The 12,370-nt window shown below is 41.1% G+C and overlaps 1 protein-coding gene across 10 annotated transcripts in view; it reads right to left on the reverse strand.

Annotated features, from left to right (window-relative positions):
- The window catches only part of RAF1 (Raf-1 proto-oncogene, serine/threonine kinase), a 69,684-nt gene that overhangs the window by 37,226 nt on the left and 20,088 nt on the right, over positions 1–12,370 (reverse strand). For 2 of the 10 annotated variants that reach the window (XM_028718927.2, XM_028718926.2), the window contains exon 1: positions 8,095–8,303. The exons of 3 other annotated variants lie outside the window; for them this stretch is intronic. The gene's annotated coding sequence lies outside the window, so the exon portion shown is untranslated. Of the gene's footprint in view, positions 1–3,768; positions 3,892–8,094; positions 8,304–12,370 lie in introns of those variants that run through there. 5 more of the 10 variants (XM_028718925.2, XM_028718921.2, XM_077924838.1 and 2 more) reach the window with 4 other exon arrangements.

A 12,370-nucleotide genomic window follows, 5' to 3' on the forward strand; every position in this document is an offset into this window, starting at 1 on the left:
CCCGTTCCAGTACTTCCAGGTTTGCCACGGACATTTGCCGGAATGGACGCTAGACAAGGCGGACATTCGCGGAGTTATTACTGTATCAGTAAAGAAAAATAATCCTTTTTTCATTTAGTTATTTACTGATTGATTGATTGATTGATTGTTAAAAGTATACCTACTTTTGGCCCACCCTGTATAATGCATTTCCATTTCTCAGCACACTGGTACACACCTAGCCAATGAAGACTGTTTTTGCTGAGACTTCCCAGGATTCAACCTTCTCTCTGAACATGCAAACTCGAGAGCAAACAGGTCAGATTGGAAGCTTATTTAGTATCTGTACTATACACAAATACCATAAAAGTAGTTTTAGAAAACTAGCAAATTATTAATAAACAACTGCCTTTTGTTAATTTGACACCACTAGGGAATTTAGGAAAGCGGGTATGGGCTTTTTTTTCCAGAATGAGGGCTACGTTCCCTTGAGAGCAACCTTCCAGGACGTACATGCCAGTAGTGTGTGGCCAGAGGTAAAAATGGATGGAACCAGAGGCAAAAGTGGGTGGGGCAAGGGATGCACCTTGTGATTTTTACAGTTGGTTACACAAAAATCAAAGATTTGAACACACCACCCCCTCCCCTTCTCCATCCAGGCAAGGAAGAGGCACCATCACAGTTCAATAGCACATTCCAGCCTGTTCAAGAAGGGTGTGACCTGGGGAAAGAGGTTGTTGCCAGGGGGAGTAGAGTCCCTAGGACCAGATAGAGGAACAGAGAGCCAAATTTGTGCCCCCAGGACTGAGGTCTCACACACAGGACTAAAAGTACCGTAACACATCACAAGCCTAGCTCTATCTACTGTACTATCCCATGTTGCTACATACCATGGGTGGAGCTTGCTGAAGAATGTGATTGTTGGTACTAGGAAATAAGAACATCAAAACAAGGTCAATAGGACAGGCAGTACAACCTCAAATATAAAGTCCCTAGTCCCTGTCCAGCCGTGCAACTAGTCTTCTTGCTACTTAGAAGAGGCACAATGTCTGGTGGCCATTTATTACTGCAACAAAAGCTTCTTTAATAAATTCAGTGAAGCCTCGTAAGTGGGAAAATCCATTGAGGAACCTGTGACATAAGCCAGCCATCAACACTTAAAAGCTTTTACTTAGCTGTTGGAACATCATATTTCCCACAATCCTCAGTTAGAGCAGGTCTTAATGAGCAAAAACATTCAGCATATGCTTATACTTTGTAGTTTTCTGGCTACCCCAATCATATGGCAAAAGCCTATATGAACATATGGGAGACAGCATAGTGTGCAAATGTGCTCGTTTGTCTTTGAAGCTAGCTTTGGACCATTAGCGCTTCTAGAAAGACTACAAAACAGGTGTGTCTAATTCAAACAAATAAATGGTTCAACACAGATTAAAATAAAATACAGGCAGGAAAGATCTAAAGATAATGCTGGTATGTTCATTCTGTTTTTAAAGTCATTCCTTCTATTTAGTGTAAACCATAAATCAGATAAGATATGGGATCTGCTATGGATCCCAAATGCACCTGAGTCAAGTCAAGTCCAGAAATCAATTAGGTGTTTTAGAAGACATTCTGTAGCACTTGACAGAACTAAACTACTCATTCCTGCAGCAGCACTCTGGACAATGAAATGTTAGGAGCTACAGTATGTACAGCATACATACTCTATGAGCACGTGATCACAGGGCACCCTACACAGAAGATCCATGCAGCTGTTCTCTTTAAACATCAAAAGATACCACACTCTAGTAAAACCCACTGGATAAAGTGATCATGCCTAAAGCTAGTATGAAATCAAAATAATCTTTCCGTACCTACCAAAACCTAAACTGAACAGTTTTCCATAATAAATGAACCAGTTCATAATATCCCAAGCAGTGCCAGCAAATAAAAGTGTTCCTCCTTATTCCACAAAGTTTGTCCTAATTCACACAACACATTTCTCCAACAACACATTTCATCTTTGACACAAGTCCTAGGGATAAAAGTAACAAGTAAAACAGGAAATCAAACTGCTAAAATCTGTATGATGAATGCAGCATTTTTTTCTAACAGCTGCAAATCACGTGAATTGCTGCCATCCATAAATATAATCACCCAACTTGTGAGTTGTCATCCATATTAACAAGCGGAATGACTGGGACCACACACATGTATGAACACTAACGTACACTGCACACATTCTAAGATACTGCTAGGAGGTCAACTTCTAATTAGCAAATATACATTCCAAGACACTCTTGGAAGGCACCAATGTAGGTCCCATAGTTGATTGCATCTACAAGGAAACGAATTGCATGGTGATATTAGATAACCACACTGCACAGCTAAGAAAAAGAAAAGGAATTAAACTAATGACATATACAAGGAACTAGCTGGCACAAAAAGAAGCTAGCTAGTATTAAAGCGGCAAGAGACACGATTCAAGACAAGTCAATCCAGAAATAAATGCACATGCAAACACATTCCAAAATCAAGTCATACTTCAAAAGTCTATAATTAATTCAATATTTTCATCCAACAGAGCAGCCAATGTACACCTCCCTGCATGTCTGCCTAAATTCATTCACTGTCATATTATACTGAGATTGTAAACTAGCCGGGAGTGTAAGCCAGGAAGGCCACCCGCTCCACCTAAAGCTCACCTCAGTTATGATAGCCCTAGGGTGGCCTTGGTAGCCCACCTTCTCTTTTGTAAAATTTCTGAGATAATGTATGCAAAGTATCTTGTATATTAATAATAATAATCCAGAGTATACAAGTATTATAGCTTGGACAATGATTCTTTTAGTGTTTCAGTACAATGCTGTTAAAACAAAACAAACTTCAGGAAAGTTATTCAAAAATCAACAGGAGTAACAGGTAAAAAGGAAACACATAAATTATGTCAGCAACACAACAAAATAAATCATTTATCACTTTACATTGCCCTGTGCCATGTTTAGAGATATGAAAAGGTATTTGCTAGCCATATTCTTTTCCTCCTCAGTTTTTGTTGTTGTTGCAATGCAAATAAAACTTAGTTTCAGTTACTGTCCTTTAGCTCAAAATCACAAGGACAGATCTATTAGAATAGGTAAAAATAGCACTACTGAAGATGCCAAAGGAGAATCTTTCCACTATATGGCCACTGCTTAGACTGCAACATCAGCTGGCTTTCTTTTTATAACCCTTTGGCTACATATATATATGAACTGCAGCTAACACTGTAAATTTGTGAAGGTTGAGAAGGAAGACTCAACTCTGCATCGTCATTCAACTCTGCTCTTTATATTTTCCAAGATAAAATCCTATTTCAGGACCCATTTGTTTGTATGATCTCAGGAAATAAACATACATGTAAAAATATAAGACCCTGGTCATCCATATCTCTTGTCTGATTCAGGCATACCATAGCTAAAATTCACTTCTACAGTGCCACAAGTCCTTCCAAATATTGATCAGTGTAACACCACTTGTGATCCTCCGAATAAAATGCAACTACAGATGCACAATAAACTTTGTGTTTCTCCTAGGATTTCAGTAACAAGGGAGCTGTCAGTCACCACAACTGGTGGGGCCCATATATAGTTTGGTCTTTATTATTATTATTAAAGATTTTCTTGATTTACAAGTGTGTGCGCGCAATGTTCTCTCTCATATATATTTTTTCCATGTAACATTTTTACAAATCAGTTTCATTTGTTGAGACATTGGGAAGAAAAGAGGGAATGAGGTGGAGGGGTGGGGGGGTACTATTTTACTTACTATATGTAGGGTTTGGTGTCAGTGTTGCTTGTGCACGTTCTTTGCTGTTCACTTGTGTTCCTTTGGTGATGAGAGAGGTTGGGGTTGGCCTAGGGTGTGGTTGTTCATTTGTGGTTGGCTGTGGTCCATATACAGTTTGGTGGAGTGGGGAGAGGAAACTATAACGTATTCTACTGCAAGACATCAGTATGGAAGACAGAAGTAAAGTAAAGAGCAAAGTTTCTTCAGTTCATGAGTTGAACATCCTCTTCCTCACCTACAGCAAGTTTCCCAACAGTGTTTCCTAAGAATATGACTTTGGCGAAACTTTCAACCATCCCAAATACTCACTGTATAACCACTAGAAATCAAAATAGTACCAAATCACACAGAATACAGTACTGTATGTAACAGATTTCTCATGAGCTACTAAGTATATTTGAGGGAAGGGATATATATTCCTCAGTAAAAAGGTAAAGGGACCCCTGACCATTAGGTCCAGTCATAGCCAACTCTGGGGTTGCGGCGCTCATCTCGCTTTATTGTCCAAGGGAGCTTCCGCATCATGTGGCCAGCATGACTAAGCCGCTTCTGGCAAACCAGAGCAGCGCACAGAAACACCATTTACCTTCCCGCCGGAGCGGTACCTATTTATCTACTTGAACTGCTCCATAAATATGCCACGGCCATGTTTTCATGGTGGTGAAAACCAAAGCTATTGCAGCAGCTGAGAAATCAAATGCAGTATTTAGGATTGCTGGTACAAATGTGTGTCCACTTACTTGTATCCACAATTACCTAGGATAGATACATCTTATAGCCATGAAAAAACTGCTTCTCTGTTTTAGCAAAAAGCCCTATGATTTACAGTATGCTGTGGTTAAGCCAACAGTAGAAAGTACACCTTAAGATAAAGGCTTTGATACCATATCTATACCTTGTTAAGAAATTAGTTTGAGCATGTAAAGAGAACAATCTCCTTGCCCTTTCCAAGCCAACTAACATTAAGAAACAAAAAGATCACCACATTCTTAGCATAAATGTCTACTATTAAGCTAAGCAAAGTCAAGACTAATTTCAAGATTTTAGCTCACTCTCTTCCCTTTGAAAAATTACAAAGTAAAATGCCACATTGAAGCCCTTGGGTCTAAAACCCTAAACCAGATTTAATTACTGTTAGTACCACACCCATCTAGTAACTCAGTGAACCAACCTCACTCAGTTCACAATCTAAAAATATACAAGATGTCCCAAATGTTCTAAAGTGATACTATGTGCAATGAATAGAACACATTGCTTATTGATATAGTTTTATTAGGATTTGCCAGATCTCAAGCAATTTTGGTTATACCACAACTGCACTGGAACACCAAGTTGGGCACTAAACAACAGTACTGCCATACACTTAAAATAAATCATGCAGCACTGAAATGCTGCACACACACACACACAACAGCATCATCTAACAAACTGACTCTATACAGTAACCTAAAATGGAATATACAGTAACTGAAATGCCAACTATCCACAACTTTCGCAAGTTAAAACCAGTCATATTTTATTTGATTTTGATCAAATTTATATTTCCTGCTCCATCTAAGGAACAGTCAAGGCTTTGCCTAAAAAAACCCAAAAACCGCTGCTCCAAAAGTACAGCAGCAGAACACAGTGTTACCTATAGCTGCAAACAAATTTAAGGATCCATTTGTTATTGCACTTCTCAAAGGAGCAGTGAAATATATTTACATTATAATCAAAAACTTCAAAGATAATTTTTGCAATAAACTTCCAGTGTTAGGTTGACAGCAACAATATTCTGCAATGAATATATCAGCTACTGTCAAAAGAGGTTATTAACCAATTCTCAATTCTGAAAGGGTATTCATCATACAACTATAGCATATAACTTCTCATGCTTAAGGAGGTTTTGGAATAATGTAAAGTGGTTTTATTGCATTGTTCCAGTAAAATAATTTCGGCATGGTATACAAAGCATCTAGCAACATCATATGCCAGTTATTTAAACATTTTACATCTGTACAGCAGCAGCTTTCCAAACAAAATAGCAATGTACAAAAAATAAATTATTCAAGAAGCATAACCTACACCACTTGAAATTAAAATCTTAACTAAAAGTTAAATCTTAATTTTGGACCAGGATGACTAACCCATGGCCCTCCAGATGCTGCTGAATTACAGCTCCAACCATCCCTGACCATTGGCCATGCTGGCTTGGTTGATAGGAGCTGAGTCAAACAACCTCTGGAGGATCACAGATTCCACACTCAAATTTCAAAACAGAAGAATACATGATTAACAGTGTAATTAATCCTAACTTTGTCTACTTAGCAGTCCTACTGAATTCAATGAAGCCTACCTCCAGGTAAGTGGAGACTAATTCATGCAACATTGGACTGTGCTGCACAGTTAAGGACACTACAGCATGTATCAGCTTCAGGCAGGCAAACCAATGGCCTAGCCTAGGACTATCTACTTTGGCATCACATCTACCAAGGTTTCTAGAAGAGATTTTTTTTAAGCCCTTCTATCCAAGATACTCTGACCAGCAATTCCAGATATCAGACTTGGCACTTTATATGCTTGTAAACTGCCTAGAATTCTATTTTGGCTATGTACAAAATAAACAAACAAATACGCAAAACATTAGATAAGGTATCTTCTGAAAAGCTATGTTCTCTCTCAAAATAGATGCAACACATTACAAAATATTTGCTTACCTAGGATTGCACCCTTTGTGTGTTTTAAAACTGGAATTTTCCCAAGTCTACGCTATTCAAGTATTTAAAAGTCATTCTGACTTTTAGGTTACCATCCTATGGATACTTACTTGGAAAGTAAAGCCACTTAAATGAGTGGGACTTTCAAGTAAACATTGATGACTCAGCTAATACTCATTAGAAATAGTTGTAATAGACTACAGAAATAGAAATCATGTACTTTCCCACTCCAAGCCAAAACAACCACGCCAACAAAAGGAACTCAAGACAAGCCTGCTTATCACTGACTTGATTTGCATTACTTAACTATGTGAGATACACAAATCAATGCCAGTTCATGACAAAGAAAATCTAAGTAGGCTGCATAAAGACTCCTTGTCTCCTACCTCTACAAAGATAGCCAGAAGACTGATGAAAGAAGTTCTCCCCAGGTGTTTTTTATGTCTTCACCTTCACTCACCTGCACAGACTTAAGCAATTAAGCTGTGATACAGCTGCTAAACTGCCTCCTCTTTTCCACCTTTCTTAAAGCAACCAAGAACATATCTGGATCACACACGGGGGAAATATGGGAATCCCCATTCAGCAACCTCTCCTCACTCCCCAGCGATGACCTCATTTCTGAAAGTTTCTAATCGCTCGTTTCAAATTATGTCCAATGCAATTCAGAGACTATCCAGGACGCAGAAGGCTCCGTCCAGACTCCAGAGGATGCTGCAGCTACGACGGAGGCAGGCAAACGCATTTCAAACCACACCGGCTCCGGATAACTAACCCACTACTGCATAACTTCAACTCATGGCAGAAAAAGACCAAGCGCTGGCTACTTTTGAACCGGCAGGCGTTTTAGTCACAACAGGAGCCCGAAGACCCAGCCTGAAAGCATCAACCCGGCAAAAGAAAAGCGCTGACTTGCGCAGCGACGGCAGCTGCATCCATTCCTACCCTTGTCAACGTCGTGAAGGAGCCGCTGCTGCATCACATTATTGGACGCCAGCAAGAGAGAAGCCTGCGCTGCTTGCCTCATTCCCCACACCCGTTCCCTGAAGGGGCAGGACAGCACGCTTTCCTCACCCGAACCAAAATAAAAAAAATAAAAAAAATACAAAATGAGGAAGGAGAAAGCAAGCAAGAAACAAACAAACTCAAAGTGGGTAGGGCCCGACAGTCGGGTAGCGTCAAAAGCTGACTACCGAGGCAGTTTTAGCAGCTGCAAACTGAGCGCCCCGTCTAAATTGCCGGAGAAAAGCGACGCCACTGCGAGCAGCGAGGAATGGGGAGAAGAAGCCCAGCGCCGAACCCGGGCGAGCGCACAGCATCCCCGTCTCAGTCTCGGGGCAGGCGGGACTCGCGGGAGGACGCAGCCGTCCAACCTGGGCGGCTCCGTCCGCACAGACGCCGAGCACAACGGAGGCTGCTGAAGCAGCTCCTTGGCGGCCGCCCCCTTCCCAGTGTCTCCGGGCTTTCCTAGCCCCCCGCTACACACTCACACACACACACACGCCTCGACACGACGGCGCCTTCCCCATCTCTTTGGACAACTTCAACCCTTTCCCGGGGCTCCGGCTGCGACACTCCCGCCCTCCCAGCCGCGAAACCAGCCCGGTACCTGTCCGTGTCTCTCGGGTGCCGCCGCCGCTGCTTGTGCCGCCGCCTCCTCCAGCTCCGACGGCTCTTCCCTCACTCCCAGCCGCCCGCTCCGCTCCCCATCTAAAATGGCCGCCTTACTAACACCGAGACATTTATTCCAAAGCCATCCAAGCTCTCGGAGCTCGAGTCCTCGCGTCTGGAGTGCCGAGTCCTCGATGGCTGGAGCAGCCCTCTCTCCCGGCCCGGCCCCTTTTCCTCCTCCCTGGGATCGTCCGCCTGTCTCGCCGCCGCCATTTGAAACGCCTGCTTGCCCGGGTGGGGGAGGAGGCGTCGCAAATGCCCTAGTGCGGGGGGTAGGGGGCTTTCCAGGCTGGGATAAGCACGGCGAGTACACGGTGCTCTCCCCAGCCCCCGGAGTTGGCTCCGTGGCATCTCCCCGGTCTTGTCTAGACTGGGATTAAGCTCTCCAGATGTCCCTTGTTTGCAGGGATTCCTCCTTCAGAGCATCCCATGGAGCATAAGAGAGCAGCGCTTGCTATCGCTCCTCTTTTCTAGTTGAATTCAGGGAACGTGCCGCTCGCTACCTCTGCATTATGTCTCCCCCTTAGTATTATATCTGCTTAAAATTGGAAGATGTAAGGGAGCAGCGTAACTAAAATTGGCAAAGATCTGGAGTGGGTATAGATACAGAACTACTACTTAAGTTTTTTAATCAGCAAAGCGGCCCATGCTGCGTTTGTCCTCCTGCGAACCCAATTCAGTAGCAAGATTCTGCTGATTCTCACCTTGACTAATGAGGATAAGTGTGATCGGCCAGAAGGAGCTCTGGTTACAAAGTGTTCCCAGTCATGTAGAAGAGGCTATGGCTAATAGAGCTCTATTCACATCTCTTAGTGAAGGAGGTTTGGGTGTAAGACTACCGGCCACGATCCTGGTTATCCCCTTATTTGTACAGTTAATCCAGTATTGGCCTCGACAGTCACTTACGGACTCATTGTTAAAACCGTGTTTATGGAAGACAATCTTACTCGGCTACGAGTAATCGCCAAAGAAGACAGTTAATATACGTCCTATGTCCTTGCAGAAATACAGGAGGGCATTTTCAGATGTCATGAACATGTTGGCTAGACTGCCAGCTCCCATCATCCCTAAGCATTGGTCATGCTGATGGGAGTTGTAATTCAGCATCAGAACTACAGTTTAGACATCCCTGCAGGGGTGCTGGTTGTATTGAAACAAATGCATGTAGGTTCGGCAAAGAGCCTACCACCAGAATGTCATGTCTCTTCCCTATGTTCAGAACATTTGTAAGGAACTGGTTTGAAAGCAGTGATGGGCTAAGGTGACTTCTTCAGTGTCATACAACAGACTGTGGGAGAAATAGGGTCTCAACCTGAACTTTCCAGAGACAAATTATACACTATTCCACTCTTCCTCCTGGACTTCCCCTGCAACTGCAAAGCATACAAAAATAGCTTAACACAGGTTCATTACTCTATAATGGCTTTAGACTTCAACCATCTTGTACTTGCCAGGCTGCACATAAACACAGTATCATATACTTGTAGTCTGCCTATTGTCTGGCTCCATGTGCACAATCAAGGATGTCAGTTTAGAACACCACATTCCATTGTTAAATGTGCATTAAGCCCTTTTCTTTAACGTATCCATCCTAATTGTTAGCTTTGGAGGTAAATAATCCACATCAGATTAATTTGAATAAGCACATAGAATGTTTAAAAGTGTGATAAAATGTTATGGAGATTTTTCACCTTCTAAATGCAGGTTTATGAGAAAATATCTGAATAGCATATTTTTTTAAAAGGCTTTTTTAAAAAGAAAAAACATTCAAATCAATCTTTTAGCAGGTACAACTTTTTACTGCAGCCATGGCAGTCCACAATAATACATAATTAAAGCAAGACCAAGGGTAGTAATCAACTAGGCTTTACTTAGAGTAGACCCACTGAAATTAATGAGCATGACTAAAATAGGTCCACTAATTTCAATGGATCTACTCTGAGTAAAACTTAGTTGACTACCATTGCAACAGAATAAATTAACACATCAAAAGCTAACAATAAAATATCTGTGCCCTAGCAACCGACAGCAATGATTTATGCACACTAAATCATCAGATACTTTTCTAATTGCTAGACACCTGGCAGAATAAGAAAATATTCACCCTCTGAATCAATACAAGAACAAAACTAGATAGGTATTTCTGCAGAGCAGGTGGGGAACTTATTTCAAGGGCAGGGGGAAAAACGTGCAGAGAATGAAAAAGCCTGAGGAAATGTAAGTGTCTTCACCTGGTGCCAAAATGATATCCAAGTAGGCTCCAGATGAACCTCCCTGGGAGAATAAATCATGGTCAAAAGTACCGCTACCACACCATGTGGTCCATTTCCCTTGTAGCCGTTTAGCACACTTAGAAACCCTGAGATTCTTCTGAATGTAGAGTGATTAAGACATTTTATAAATAGGTAAATAAATTTGAACTTGTTTAGAAGCAGATGCTTGGACCAGAGCTATGCAATTTCCCCCCTTCATAACTGGGGCAAGGCCTTTTCCAGATCTTCCTTGTGTTGTACAATATCTTATCTAACAACTAGTTAACCCAAGTAAACCAACATCTTGGGGGGTGGGGGGACAGAGAGCTCAAGCATGTCCAAAATCTTGTAGAACTACAGTTTCCATGTAGGGCACATTTTGCATCTTTAATTGGCTACTCAACATGACTGCAGTTGGAGCCAGGTTATTTGAAGGATTACTTACATCCATATGAACCAGGCCAGGTGCAAGTTTGTTATCAGAGGCCTCATTTATTGGACCATCAATAAAATCAGATAGATTGGTGGGTGCAAGAGACATGGCCTTTTCAGTGGTGGTCCTGGCTTTTAAACAGGCTTTGAAAGCCCATTTGTTTCAAATATGCTTTATCTAGTATATGGGCTGGCCTTGAATTATTATTGGTTATTTTTAGTAGCCTTAAATTGTGTTCTTTAATTAATTTTAGGGATTACTAGGCTGGAATTCTTTGAAATTTTATCAATTGCTGATTTAAGTTCTAGTCTTTTAAAATATTGTTGTAGATTTATTTTTATGTTGTAAACTGCCACAGGTTATGTGTATGATTTTAGATGATATAATAATATCACCAGTTATTTTATTCTCTGTCTTCTATTGCAAAGGGCTTTGGCTATATACAATGAAAATTGATTGATATTAATTAGGAGATAGGCAAAAATCAAATGTTGGACAATTTTAGAGTAGAAAGAGTATAATGAGTAGATCAGGAATATACTAGCCAGTTGGTAAGAAATAAAAACAAGATTCCAAAGATATGCTTGATAACTGTAAATTGTAAACTATCCTCACTAAAATATATACACATTTGATAATATTGAATCATTCCTACTTTGATGCTTCAACAAATAGAATGTTTCATTAATGTTTAATATTCAAGCACAGGGGATGAGATATTGCACAATCTTCCATTTTCACTAAGACAGGAATGAATAACTTGTGGTCCTCTGGATGTTGTTGGAATCTAGTTCCCATCAGTCCCAGCCAGCCTAGTCGATGATGAGCGATGATGGAAGCTGTAGTCCAGTAACAACTGGAGGGTCACAAGCCATCCCATCTCAATTCTTAGGTTAAGTGTAGGCAATACAGTTTCTGGATTTACAATGATGTCATCTAGGATTGTTGATGGATGGTTACGTTTTCGCTCTCACTGTACCTTATGTAACTTCAGAAGTTGATGGAAGGCAATGAAATATGTTGGGGACAGCATAAAATGTGGCTGGGAGCCTGTGCCATAAGTAAATATAGCTATGCTTTCTCCAATACTATTTATCCCTAGCAAAGGACAGGACTCTTAAGCTTCCCAATATACTAATTTGCAAATGGTGTGGAAACTCTTATTGCTATGGAGTAAATAAATTCTTGCTCTTCCTTCTTTTGTTCTCTGACAACACATGCTTGCAAGGAGATGCAGGAAAGCCTTTTATTTTCTAGGCCCTGGATATGGCTTGGGAATGGACAAATCACTGTAACCTACCCTCCTAGAATAGATTCTGTGATTTTGGATGCCAACTGAGCAGAATAAAAGCCTACCTTGGCTCACTCTCTTCCCAAATTCAAAACTACTTCCATTTAATACACACAAAACTGCCCCTATAGAACAGTAGTCTCAAAATTCACCTTTACAAGTAAGTTGTTCACTCTAGCAAAAACAACTAGCTCTTAGCTCCCACTGAGGAAATGGCCAATCATCCCAAACAATTAGC

This window comes from Podarcis muralis, chromosome 2, assembly GCF_964188315.1.
Source record: "Podarcis muralis chromosome 2, rPodMur119.hap1.1, whole genome shotgun sequence".
NCBI lineage: Eukaryota > Metazoa > Chordata > Lepidosauria > Squamata > Lacertidae > Podarcis > Podarcis muralis.